The following is a 12,488-nucleotide window of genomic DNA, read 5'->3' as shown; positions in this document are numbered from 1 at the left end:
TCCCACCATCAGTGCAGGAAAGTTCTCTTTTCTCCACACCCCCTCCACTGTTTGTTATTTATGGACTTATTAATGATGGCCATTCTGACCGGTCTGAGGTGGTATCTCCTGGTAGTTTAGATTTGCTTTTCTCTAATAATCAGGGAGGTTGAGCATTTTTTCATGTGCTTGTTGGTCATCTGTACATCTTCCTTGGAGAAATCACCATTCAGATCTTTTGCCCATTTTTCAATTGGGTTGTTGGCTTTTTTGCTGTTGAGTTGTATAAGTTGCTTGTATATTCTAGAGATTAAGCCCTTTTCAGTTGCATCGTTTGAAACTATTTTCTCCCATTCCGTAAGTTGTCTTTTTCTTTTCTTTTTAGTTTCCCTTGCTGTGCAAAAGCTTGTCAGTTTGATGAGGTCCCATTGCTTTATTTTTGCTTTTATGTTATGTTCTGTTGCTTTGGAGATTGACCTGAGAAAACATTTGAAAGGCGATGTCAGAGAATGTTTTGCCTATGTTCTCTTGCAGGAGTTTGATGGTGTCTTCTCTTATATTTAAGTCTTTCAGTCATTTTGAGTTGATTTTGGTGCATGGTGAGAGGGTTTGTACTAGTTTCATTGACTGGCATGCAGCTGTCCAGGTTTCCCAGCAATTCTTGCTGAAAAGACTCTCTTTTTCCCATTTTATGTTCTTGCCTCCTTTGTCAAAGATTAATTGGCCATAGGTGTCTGGGTTTATTTCTGGATTCTCCATTCTCTTCCATTGGTCTGTATGTCTGTTTTGGTACCAGAACCAAAAGTCATCTTGATGACTGTGGCTTTGCAATATTGCCTTAGGTCTGGAAGAGTTATGCCTCCTGCTTGGTGTTTGTTCCTCAGAATTGCTTTGGCAATTCTGGGTCTTTTGTGGTTCCAAATAAATTTTTGGATTGTTTGCTCTAGTTCTGTGAAAAATGTCATGGGTAATTTGATAGGGATTGCATTGAATCTGTAGATTGCTTTAAAGGTGGTATGGCCATTTTTACAAGATTAATTTTTCCAAACCAGGAGCATTTCTTTTCATCTTCTTTAATTTCCTTGATTAATATTTTATAGTTCTCAGCATATAAGTCTTTCACACCCTTGGTCAGGTGTATTCCCAGGTATTTTATTTTTGGGGGTGCAGTTTTTAAAGGTATTGTATTTTGTGTTCCTTTTCTCATATTTCATTGTGAGTATACAGAAATGAGACTGATGTCCGAATGTTCATCTTATATCCTGCTGAATTTGCTGAATTTGTTGATCAGTTCAAGTAGTTTTGGGGTTGAGTCCTTAGAGTTTTCTATATATAGAGTCTCGGGTCATCTGCATGCCAGTGACAGTTTGACCTCTTCTCTTCCTATTTGGATGCCTTTTATTTCCTTTGTGGATCTGACTGCTGTGGCTAGGACTTCCAGTACTGTGTTGAATAAGAGTGGTGAGAGTGGGCATCCTTGTCTTGGTCCAGATTTTAGTGGGAAGGCTTCCAGCTCTTCTCCATTGAGCATTATATTTGCTGCGGGTTTGTCATCAATGGCTTTGATTATGTTAAGGCATAGTCCCTCTATACCCACTTTGGTAAGAGTTTTGATCATGAATGGATGTTGGACTTTGTCAAATGTTTTTCTGCATCTACTGAAATGATCCTATGGTTTTTGACTTGACTTTTGTTAATGTGGTGTATGATGTTGATTGATTTGCTTATGTTGAACCGTCCTCGTGCACCTGGGAGGGATCCCACGTGATCGCGGTGTATGACCTTTTTTACGTGTTGTTGGATTCCATTGGCTAAAAGCCTGTGAGAGAGTTTTTGAAGCTATGTTCATCAAAGATATTGGCCTATAGTTTTCTTTCTTAGTGTTATCTTTGTCTGGTTTTGGAATTAGGGTGGTGGTGGCATCATCGAATGTCTTTGGGAGTGTTCCTTCTTCTTCAACCTTTTGAGAAAGTTTAAGGAGGATGGGTACAAGTTCCTCTTTGTATGTTTGGTAGACTTCACCTGTGAAGCCACCTGGTCCTGGACTTTTACTTGAAGGGGGTGTTTTGATGACATATTCAATTTCATGTCCAGTGATTGGTCTGTTCTGTTGATCTGTTTCTTCCAGATTCAGTTTTGGCAGGCTCTAAGTCTCTAGAACGTCGTCCATTTTCTCTAGGTTGTCAAATTTGTTGGCATACAATTGTTTATTCTAATCGCTCATGGATTCTTGTATTGCTGCAGTATCCATTGTGAATTCTCTTTTTTCCTTTCTAATTTTTTTTATTTGGGTGTTCCCTCTCCTCCTCATTGTGAATTCTCTTTTTTCCTTTCTAATTTTTTTTTTATTTGGGTGTTCCTCCCTCTGGCTAGACTCCTCTGGTGAGTCTAGCCAGAGGTTTGTCAATTTTGTTTACCTTTTCAAAGAGCCAGCTCTTGGTTTTATTGATTTTTTCCTATCGTTTTTTGAATCTCTATATTATTGATTTCCTCTATGATCTTAATGATTTCCTTCCTTCCACTGACTTTAGGTTTTGTTTGTTCTTTTTCTAATTCATTTAGGTGGTGGGTTAAGTTGTTGCTTTGAGATTTCTTCTTCTTTTTTTTTTTTTGATGAAGGCCTGTATAGCTATGAAATTTCCCTTTGAGCGCTGCTTTTGCGGCATCCCATAGATTTTGAGGGGTTTTGTTTTCATCATCATTTGTCTCGAGGTATTTTTAAATTTCCTTCCTGATTTCCTCATTGACTCATTGGGTTTTTAGTAGCATGTTTGTTAGTGTCCATGTAGTAAGTTTCTTCTCATTTCTTTTCCTGTGGTTGATTTCTAGTTTCATGCCATTGTGGTCAGAGAAGATACTTGAAATAATTTCTATACTCTCAAATTTGTTGATGTTAGCTTTGTGCCCCAGTATGTGAGCAATTGTGTATATTGACCATTGTAATATCCTTTAACCACTAAATTGTATCCTTCTTTGCCTTTCTTTATGACCTTCATTTTAAAGTCTGTTTTGTCTGATATGAGCATTGCAACTGCTGCTTTCCTGTCTTGTTCATTGGCATGAAATATCTTCTCCCATCCTCTCACTTTCAATCTACATTTGTCCATTGCCCTAGGTGAGTCTCTTGTAGATAGCAGATTGATGGTTTTTGCTTTTTTATCCAATCTTCCACTCTGTGCCTTTTGATTGGAGCATTCAGTCCATTGACATTTAAGGGGATTATTTTTTTTATTTTTAATTTTTATTTTTTTTTTATTTTCCCACTGTACAGCAAGGGGATCAAGTTATCTAAGGGGATTATTGATAGATGGGTATTTATTTTCATTTTCAACCTTGTTTTCCAGTTGATTCTATGTTTCTCATTTCTTCTTTTCCTTTTTCGGTTGGATGGTTTCCATTTATTTTATGCTTGAATACTTTTCTTTTCAGTTTTTGTGAATGTGATGTTCTCTTTTTATTTGTAGGTGCCCTGTTATTTAAGTATTTTAATCTCTTCCTATATATACTTGCTTTAGCCGCATAGTCAGTTAGGCTCGAACACATCATTAAAATAAAAAAATAGAATCTATATTTTCTTACTTTCCTTCCCCACATTTTATGATTTTGATGTCTTTTTTTTTCCTCCAAAATATTCATGTTTCAATTTGTACGTTGGCTTGTTTAAGTGATTGCTTTCCAATTGTGGTTTTCAACCATCCTAATTCTTCCTCCTTTTTTTTTTTTTTTTTATTTAGATAAGCCCTTTCAGTATTTTTTTTAGAATGTGTTTAGTATTGCTGTACACTTTTGCTCTTGTTTGTTGCAGAAATTCTTTATTTCCCCTTCTATTTTAAATGATATTCTTGCTGGATAGAATATTCTAGATTGCAAATTTTCCTTTCAGCCCTTTAATTATATTTTGTTGCTCCCTTCTGGCCTGTACTGTTTTTGTAGATAAATCAGCTGATTGTCTTATGGGGGTTCCCTTATATTTAACACTTTGCTTTTCTTTTGCTGCCTTTAGGATCCTCTCTTTGTCTTTAACACTTGCCATTTTTATTATAATATAATAAATTAAGTTTCAGTATAATATAACATGTTTGTCTTGTTGTGATCCTATTTGGGTTCAACTTTTTTGGGGCCATCTGTGCTTCCTTTATCTTGATTTAAGTTTCCTTTTCATTTAAAAGTTTTCAGACATAATATCTTCAAATATATTTTCAATTCCTTTTTATATTTCTTCTCCTTCTGTAATTCTTATTATGTGTTGATTGGCCGGGTTTATATTATCCCTTAGGCCTCTTATATTGCTTTCATATTTTTTCATTTGTTTGCTGTCCTGTTTGGGTGATTTCCATTATTCTCTCTTCCACATCACTACTTCGTTCCTCTGCATTATTCATTCTGTTATTGCCTTTATCTCAGTTTGTATCTCTGCAAATGAATTTTCTAATTTTTCTATGTTTCTCCTTATATTTTCTAGTTCCTTTCTAAAGGAATGTGCATTACTGTTCATATCCTCTCTTAATTCCTTGATATTCAGTCTTTTCACTATCTCCCTTTTGAACTCAATATCTTTTAGACTGCAGAGGTCTGTTTCATTGTTGACTACTTTAGGTGAATTCTCCTTTTGCTTTAACTGAGAATGGTTTCTGAGCTTCTCCATCTTGTTTATGTTTTACTTTTTAGGTGAGTTTAGGGAGGCCAAACTGCAGTAGTGAAAGGCTACTTATATGCAAGTTCACCCATGTGTATTTTGTGGGGGGTTACTATTTATTTTTGGCTTGGGAGTGTGAATATTTTCTGTCTCTTTCTTCAATATTAGCAGTCTGAAATCCTCAGGATGCTCAGTGTATTTTCAGAGAGAAGGAGGCAATTGGTAGGGCCAGCAGTCAGTGCCTGGTTCCTAGGCTCTAAAAGGCAGCAAGAACCTTCAGGGAGGTGAAACAGGCTACTCCTAGTTGCAGGGACCTGGGAAGAAGTGTTGAGCTCTAGGCAGATCTTCAAGGTGACCAGAGCATTTGGCAGTAGCAGCAGCAGGGTGTATGAGTTCCCAGGGGAGTGAGAGCAACAACAGTTTGTGTTCAATTGCAATGCCCTCCTCTGAGGTGATTTGAACTGCAGGTGGTGCCAGTTCAGAGACCCCTAGTGGTAGTGGGCCATGACCACCTCTGGAGTCACTGATAACTGTTCTAGTTTGCCCCCACCACCTGTATACCATCCATGAAATACCCCATCTAACTTATCCCACATAGGAGGTGCTGTACAGGCTGCTCCTAGTTGGAGGATCCTGGGAAGTGACAGAGATCAGGCATGTGGGTACTGCATGGAGCATTCAGCAGTGGCAGCATCAGGGCCAGTGTGTTCCCAGAGGTGTGAGAGCACCAACAGGTGGTGTTCAGTCACAATTCCCTCCTCTGTGTTGCCCTTGAGGTGAGTGGGGCTCCAAATGGTGCCTGTTTATGAACCCCAAGTGGTACCTGGCTACCTCCACTTCTGGAGCTGGAAATAACTGTGGTGGTTTGCTCCTGCCTTCTATAGACCATGCAAGAAGCATCTCATCCTGCTGAGCCCCCACAGGAGGTGCTGCACAAACTGCTCCTAGCTGCAGGTCCCCATGGACAGTGATCCAGTGTGTGGGCACTGCCCAGAGTGTTTTTGCAGTGAAAGCAGCAGGGCAGGTGTATTCCAATGGGAGTGAGAGCAAGAACAGGTGGTGTTCTGTCTCAATGTCCTCTGTGGTGCCCTCTGATATGGTTGGGGCTACAAGTGATTTTTGTTCAGGTATCCCCAGTGGTGTTGAGCCATGCCTGCTTTGGAGTTAGAGATAACTGAGGTGGTTTGCCCTCACCACCTGCAGACCATGCAAGAAGCACCCTGTCCCACTTAGCCCAGGCAGCAGGTGCTGACCCAGCTGCTTCTAGTTGTATGGTCTTGGGAAGGGACAGTGATGAAGTGTCTGGGCATTGCCCAGAACATTTGGTGTGGCAGTTGCAGGATTGGTGTGTCCCAAGGGAGTGAGAGCAACAGCATGTTGTGCTTGGTTGTAGTGCCCTCTTTTTGTTTTTTGCCAACACTTAAGGTGACTGGGACCAAGGTGGACCCCACTCTCAGGTCCCCAGTGGTGGCAAGCCTCACCTCCCTCTGAGACAACTTCTGTGGACTGTCCCTGCTGCCTGTAGACTATGCAGGAGGCACCATGACACACTTTGCCCTCTGATGACCTTAGCCCACACAAGATGTTCCTGGCCACTGGTAGCCTGCACAAGATGTGCCCAATCTCCTCTAAAGGAGCAAGAGGATTCTCTACACCCAGAGCCTGTACCAGATCTGCCCTGCCTTCTGAGAGCCCAACTGTGCTTGCACAAGGAGATTCCTATGGTAGTCCTCCCCTCCTCCTTTCACCCTCCCCAAAAATGGTGCCTTGCCTCTCCTGTGAGCCTTGATCTTCTCCCAGGTTCCCTCTGCTGTGGCATTTCACTCCCCAGCCCATGGCACACTGCTCCCCTGCCCATGGCACACTGCTCCTTACGCCTTCAGACTGTCTCCACACAGGCAGCCCCAGTCCTCTCCCTGGTACTGACCTCTGCAGCCTAAGTCTCAGCTCCCAGCCTCTGACTAAGCATCCCAGGCTGTGGTGTCTGGGCTGGTACTTCAGATGATCTGTGTGCCTCTCACTCTACTTTTCCCTCATCAGTCCATCTGCTGCACTTTTCTCAGTGACTTTGAGGACCCTCCATCTCAGCTAATCTTTCTGTCAGTTAGGTGGCTTCCCAGGATGTGGCTTCCTTTTTTCCTTCCAGCCAGTTATGTCAAGTGTTTCTTGCCCTTTTGGGAGGATTAATCTCTACTATCTTCATTCAGTTGATGTTCTGTAAGAGGTGTTTTAAATGTAGATTTTTTTTTATATATGTTTGTGGGAGAAGAGGAGCAAGACATCTTACTCCTCCACCATCTTGCTCTGGCCCCGACGACTAGGATTTTAAATTCTTTGATTTCTTTTCTTTATTCAATAAATGTATATTCATAAATAATGAAGATATGAAATCTGTGTTCAAGAAGTGAAATAATGTTACTGATATAGGACACCATAGCAAAGGAGACTAAACAGAATAGAAGGAAACCTTCACATAGGAGATCAAATAAACTAACCTTAAATGTTGCTCTAGTGTTTTCTAGGTTGGGCATAGTGGGCATTGTGACATTTCAAGTAGAATGAGGTTTGTATGAATAGGAAAAGAGATATAAACATGCAAGACCCACTTGGGGGAAGGTACCTTTTTAGCACAAGTTTAGCAAAAGGTGAAAAATGTCTCAGTGAGGTAAGACTGGGATAGGAGGCAAAGTTAGACTACAAATGTCCTTTCATACCATGCTAAAGCTTTTTATTCCTTTGATATGGATTGGAAAGGAGTGAAATCATTGGCAAATTCTCTTTTAGGGCAGCACAGCATGGTGCCTGAACCCCCACTCCTAAGGCTACCTGGGCTTAAATCCTCAGTTTTCCACTGTTGTCTGGCACTGGTCAACCCCTCTGTGCCTCAGTTCTTTCACTTTTAAAGGGTATTATGATAAGAGAAAATAATGCACACCTCATATGTTTGTTATGAATATGAAATAGTTCAATGCTTGTTGAGCCCTTTGAACAAGATCTGCAACATAGTAAAGCACTAAGTAAATATTTGTTAGATAAAAAATAATACAGGGAGATGGGATTAAGATGGCGGGATAGAAGGACTGGAGCTCAAATTCTCTCCTAAAAACAAAATTCACAACTAAGGACTGAGCACTCTTCACCCAAAGGGACCGGAAACCTTAAAAAAGATACCCTATTCCAGAAGAAAAAGAGGAGGCCACATCAAGAGGTAGGAGGGGTGAATACATGATAGAAACAACCCCATACCTCCTGGGTGGGAAGCTCCACAGACTGGAAACTAACTGGTTCACAGGGACTCACCTACAAGAGTGAGTTCTAAGCCCCACATCAAACTCTCACGTGTGGTGATCTGGCAAGGGGAGAAAGAGCCCCTGGAGCATCTGGTATTGAAGGCCAGTGGGGCTTGTGAGCAGGAGCTCCATAGGACCAGGGGAAACGGAGACCCCATTCTTAAAAGGTGCACACAGACGTTCATGTGCACTGAGTCCCAGAGTGAAGCAAAGTCTCTAAGGGAATCTGGATCAAACCTGACTGCAGTTCTTGGAGGACATCTGGGAAAACAGGGGTGAACGTGGCTTGTTATGAGGGAAGGACATTGAAAGCAAATCTCTCAGGAATATTCAGCAGCAGTGCCTTTCTCTGGAGGTGGCCATTTTGGGAAAATCTGGCCCCACCCATCAGTCAGCTGCTGAGAAGCCCCAGGCCAAACAACAATCCAGGTGGGATCACAGCCCCACCCCTCAGTAAACAGGCTACCTAAAGACCCCTCAGGCACACAGCTGCCTCTAATCCCATCCAGAGACTAAGCCCCACCCACCAGAGGGATTAGAATCGGCTCCACCTACCACTGGGCAGGCATCAGCCACCCCCATCAGGAAGCCTACAGCAAGTCCCCATACTGACTTCAGCCACAGGGGGGCAGAAGTAAGAGAGGCTACAACTCTATTATCACCACACCAAAAACCTATAAAAATGAAAAGACAGAGGACTATAACCGAGATGACGGAGAAAGGAAAAACCCCAGAAAAACAGCTAAGCCATGAGGAGATTCTCAGCCGCCAGAAAAAAGACTTTAGACTATTGATGCTGAAGATGATGCAAGACATTGGAAATAAACTGGAGGCAAAGATGGACAACTTACAGGAAACAAAGAGATACAAGAAATAAAACTTAAACAAGAAGAGGTGCAAAATACAATAACTGAAAGAAAAAAATCACTAGAAGCAGCCAACAGCAGAATATAGGAGGTAGAAGAACGAAAAGTGAGGTGGAGGACAGATTAGTGGAAATTTCGGATGCAGAACAGAAAAGAGAGAAAAGATTGAAAACAAATGAAGAGAGTCTCAGAGAACTCTGGGACAATGTGAAACGCACCAACGTCCATATTATAGGGCTGCCAGAAGGAGAAGAGAGAGAGAAGGAGACAGAAAAAATATTCCAAGTGATAATAGCCTAGAACTTCCCTAACATGGGGAAGGAATCACTCACTCAAATCCAGGAAGCACAATGAGTACCATACAAAATAAACCCAAGGAGGAACATCCCAAGACACATACTAATCAAAGTGACCAAAATTAAAGACAAAGAGAAAATCTTGAAAGCAGCTAGGGAAAAGAAACAAATTACATACAAGGGAACCCCAATAAGGCTATCGGCAGATTTTTCAACAGAAACTCTGCAGGCCAGAAGGGCGTGGCATGATAGACTTAACGTGATGAAAGGAAACAATCTCCAACCAAGATTACTCTACCCAGCAAGGCTCTCCTTCAGATTTGAAGGAGAAATCAAAACCTTCACAGATAAGCAAAAGCTAAGAGAATTCAGCAACACTAAACCAGCCTTACAACAAATACTAAAGGAACTTCTCTAGGCAGAAAAGAACAAGAGAAGAAGGAAAGAAAAAAGAGCAGCAAAAACAAATCCAAAGAAATTAATAAAATGGCAATAAGAACACACATATCAAGAATTACCCTAAATGTTAATGGACTAAACGCCCCAACCAAAAGACATAGAATGGCTGAATGGATACAAAAACAAGACCCACATATATGCTGTCTTCAAGAGACCCACTTCACTTCTAGGGACACATAAAAATTGAAAGTGAGAGGATGGAAGAAAATATTTCATGGAAACAGGGATCAAAAGAAAGCTGGAGTAGCAATACTCATATCAGACAAAATAGACTTTAAAATGAAGAATATTTTAAGGGACAAGGAAGGTCATTTCCTAATGATCAACAGATCAGTTCAAGAAGAAGATATAACAATTTTAAATACCTTCACACCCAACACAGTTTCACCACAATATATAAGGCAACTGCTAACAACCTTAAAAAGACAAATTGACAATAACACAATCATAGAGGGGGACTTTAACACCCCACTTACAGCAATGGACAGATCAACCAGACAGAAAATCAATAAGGAAACACAGGCCCTTAATGAAGCATTAAACCCGATGGACTTAATAGATATTTATAGGACATTTCATCCAAAAGCAACAGAATACACATTCTTCTCAAGTGCACATGGAACATTCTCTAAGATTGATCATATCCTGGGCCACAAATCCAACCTCAGTAGCATTAAGAAAATTGAAATCATATCAAGCATCTTTTCTGACCACAATGCTATACAACTGGAAATCAACAACAACAAGAAAAAAACTGCAAAAAACAATCACGTGGAGACTAAACAACATGCTACTAAACAACCAATGGATCACTGAAGAAATCAAAGAGGAAATTAAAAAATACCTGGCAGCAAATGACAATGAAGATACAACACTTCAAAACCTATGGGATGCAGCAAAAGCCGTTCTAAGAGGAAAGATTATAGCAATACAAGCCCACCTCAGGAAACCAGAAAAAGCTCAAATAAACAAGCTAACTTGACATCTAAAGCAGCTCGAGAGAGAACAGACAAGACCTAAAGTTAGTAGAAGGAAAGAAACCATAAAGATCAGAGCAGAAATCAATGAAACAGAAACAAAGAAAACCATAGGAAAGATCAATGAAATGAAAAGCTGGTTTTTTGAAAAGATCAACAAAAATGATAAACCCCTAGCCAGACTGATCAAGAAAACAAGAGAGAGGACTCAAATCAATAAAAGTAGAAATGAAAAAGGAGACGTAACAACGGACATCACAGAAATACAATGGATCATAAGAGACTACTATATGCAACTATACTCCAATAAAATGGAAAACCTAGAAGAAGTGGACAAATTCTTAGAAAAGTTCAATCTTCCTAGACCAAACCAAGATGAAATAGAAAAGATGAATGGACCCATCACAAGAAATGAAATTGAAACTGTGATTAAAAAACTTCCAACAAACAAAAGTCCAGGACCAGATGGCTTCACAGGCAAATTCCACCAAACATTTAGAGAAGAGCTAACACCTCTCCTTCTGAAACTATTTCAAAAAATTGCAGAGGAAGGGATACTCCCAACTCATTCTATGAGGCCACCATCACCCTGGTACCAAAATCAGACAAAGATTGCACAAAAAAAGAAAACTACAGGCCAATTTCACTGGTGAACATCGATGCAAAAATCCTCAATGAAATACTAGCAAACCACATCCAACAATACATTCAAAGGATTGTACATCATGACCAAGTGGGATTTATTCCAAGGATGCTAGGGTTCTTCAATATCTGCAAATCCATCAGTGTGATGCACCATATTAACAAACTGAAGAATAAAAGCCATATGATCCTCTCAATAGAAGCAGAAAAAGACTTCAACAAAATCCAACACCCCCTTCTGATAAAAACCCTTCAGCAAGTGGGCATAGAGGGAAACTACCTCCACATCATAAAGGCCATATATGACAAACACACAGCGAACATCATTCTCAATGGTGAAAAGCTGAAAGAATTCCCACTGAGATCAGGAATAAGACAAGGATGTCCACTCTCGCCACTACTCTTCAACATAGTTCTGGAAGTCCTAGCCACAGCAATCAGAGAAGTAAAAGAAATAAAAGGAATCCAAATGGGAAAGGAAGAAGTAAAACCATTGCTATTTGCAGATGACATGATACCATACCTAGAGAATCCTAAAGACTCTACCAGAAAACTGTTAGAGCTCATCCGCGAATTTGGCAAAGTCGCAGGATGCAAAATCAACACACAGAAATCGACGGCATGTCTATATACTAACAATGAAAGAGCAGAAAAGGAAATTAGGGAAGCAATCCCGTTTACCATCGCATCCAAAAGAATAAAATACCTAGGAGTAAACCTACCTAAAGAAACAAAAGACCTATACTCTGAAAACTACAAGCCACTGATGAAAGAAATCAGAGATGACACAAATAGATGGAAAGATATACCATGCTCGTGGATTGGAAGAGTTAATATTATCAAAATGACTATACTACCTAAGGCAATCTGCAGATTCAATGCACTGCCTATCAAACTACCAAGGACATTTTTCACAGAACTCGAACAAAATATGTTAAAGTTTGTTTGGAAGCACAAAAGACCCAGAATAGTCAAAGACATCCTGAAAAAGAAAAATGGAGCTGGAGGAATCAGGCTCCCGGACTTCAGACTATACTACAAAGCAACAATCATCAAAACCACATGGTACTGGCACAAAGACAGAAATATAGATCAGTGGAACAGGGTACAAAGCCCAGAATTAAACCCACCCACCTACAGCCAACTCATCTATGACAATGGAGGCAAGGATATACAATGGAGAAAGGACAGCTTGTTCAATAAGTGGTGCTGGGAAAACTGCACAGCCACACGGAAAAGAATGAAATTAGAACACTCCCTAACACCATACACAAAAGTAAACTCCAAATGGATTAAAGACCTAGATATAAGTCCAGACACTATCAAACTCCTAGAGGAAAACA

The sequence above is a fragment of the Phacochoerus africanus genome, chromosome 6 (assembly GCF_016906955.1).
Source record: "Phacochoerus africanus isolate WHEZ1 chromosome 6, ROS_Pafr_v1, whole genome shotgun sequence".
Taxonomy (NCBI): Eukaryota; Metazoa; Chordata; class Mammalia; order Artiodactyla; family Suidae; genus Phacochoerus; species Phacochoerus africanus.
Note: the sequence above shows the minus strand (reverse complement) of the source record.